Source organism: Carlito syrichta, unplaced genomic scaffold (genome assembly GCF_000164805.1).
Source record: "Carlito syrichta isolate Samal-C Ts95f unplaced genomic scaffold, Tarsius_syrichta-2.0.1 Scaffold315403, whole genome shotgun sequence".
NCBI lineage: Eukaryota > Metazoa > Chordata > Mammalia > Primates > Tarsiidae > Carlito > Carlito syrichta.
In genome coordinates, this window is record NW_007259499.1 from 80,500 (window position 1) to 82,288 (window position 1,789).

Here is a 1,789-nt window from a genome sequence, read left to right on the forward strand (position 1 = left end):
CCTGCTGGGCTCCAGCGATCCTTCCGCCTCAGCCTTCTAAGTAGCTGGAATTACAGGCGCACACCACCACTCCTGGCTAATTTTTGTGATTTATTGTAGAAATGAGGTCTCACCAATTTGCCCAGGCAGGTCTCGAACCACGGGCTCAGGCAATCCACTCACCTCAGCCTCCCAAAACGTGGGATTACAGCCTGAGGCACCGAGCCTGGCTCTGGGTTCTTTCTGAGGGACTCTTTGCACCTCCAGGTTCTAGGCTTGTGGTTCAATTCATGTGAAGGTGTAAGTGAGCACCTGAACAAGATTCTCAGGCCATGGGAGAGGCACTGAGCTCCCTGACCCCAGATTCCCTCTCAGCTCAGTAGCTCTCTGTCTCTGCGGGTTCACTGGGCAGACAGCATATGTTTACCAGGTCATATGCTTACCAGGTCGGGTGTGGAAGGGGGCACTCAGGAGAACAGGACATTGGCTTCAGGGAGCGTACAATTCAGTTCAATTGTTTTTAAAACTTTCCCATGTATAATACTTCCTTGGGGAATGTGTTAAAAATGCAACACCCTTGGGGAACTTGTTAACAACATGGGCCCTCCCCCTCAAATTTGGATCTGGGAGACCCTAAGAGGCCTATAGGACTCTGCATTTTGAGCATGCATTCTAGGGGATTCTGACACATATGGGGCTCAGAGCAACCCCCTCAGATTGTTCCTCTCCCTGCCGGCAGGCTCCTTTTGTGGCAGGCCAGATGGACCACTGTCTGGAGAGCGGGGCGTCTTCCTGGTTGATTTCAGTCCAGTGAGCATGACCAGGTGAGCTTACAGTGATGGCCAGCCAGCCGGGAGGCTGGAAGGGAGCACGTAAAGGTCTGTAGCACAGCCACAGGGAGAGGTCAGTTGTGGATGGTCTCATTCACCAAATCTGACTGTTGAAGTAAATACGAGCATCCTAAGCTGATGAAGGTTTTGTTGGTGGTGTTATGGGTCAGCTAGGCTTGATTGTTCTCTTATTTCAGAAAGGATTAAAGGCAACTTCCAAAAGATACATACAGCACAAGGTAGCATACATTCAAAACAGGGAAGAGAGCCGGGCTCAGTGGCTCAGCCTGTAATCCCGTGCCTTTGGAAGGCTAAGGTGAGTGGATTGCCTGAGCCCGCGGGTTTGAGACCCGCCTGGTCAACTTGGCGAGACCTCATCTCTACAATAAATAAAAAATCAGCCGGGCGTGGTAGCGCGCACCTGTAATTCCAGCTACTTGGAAGGCTGAGGCGGAAGGATCATCTGAGCCCAGTTGGTCGAGGCTGCGGTGGCTGGGAGTGGCCACTGCACTCCAGTCTGGGCGACAGAGTGAGACTCCAACTCAAAAAAAAAAAAAAAAAAAAACTCAGGGAAAAGGGTCAGGCTCAGTGGCTCAGCCTATAATCCCAGCACTTTGGGACGCCAAGGTGAGTGGATTGCCTGAGCCCGCGGGTTCAAGATCAGCCCAGGCAACTTGGTGAGATCTCATCTCTACAATAAATGAAAAAATTAGCCGGACGTGGTAGTGCGTGCCTGTAGTTCTGGCTCCTTGGATGGCTGAGGTGGAAGGATCATTGGAGCCCAGCAGGTCGACACCGGGGTGGCCATGAGTGTGCCACTGCACTCCAGCCTGGGCGACGGAGTGAGACTCCAACTTAAAAAAAAAAAAAAGGCCGGGCTTGGTGTCTCAGCCTGTAATCCCGCGCCTTTGGGAGGCTGAGGTGAGTGGATTGCCTGAGCCCGCGGTTTCGAGACCCGCCTGGGCAACTTGGCGAGAACC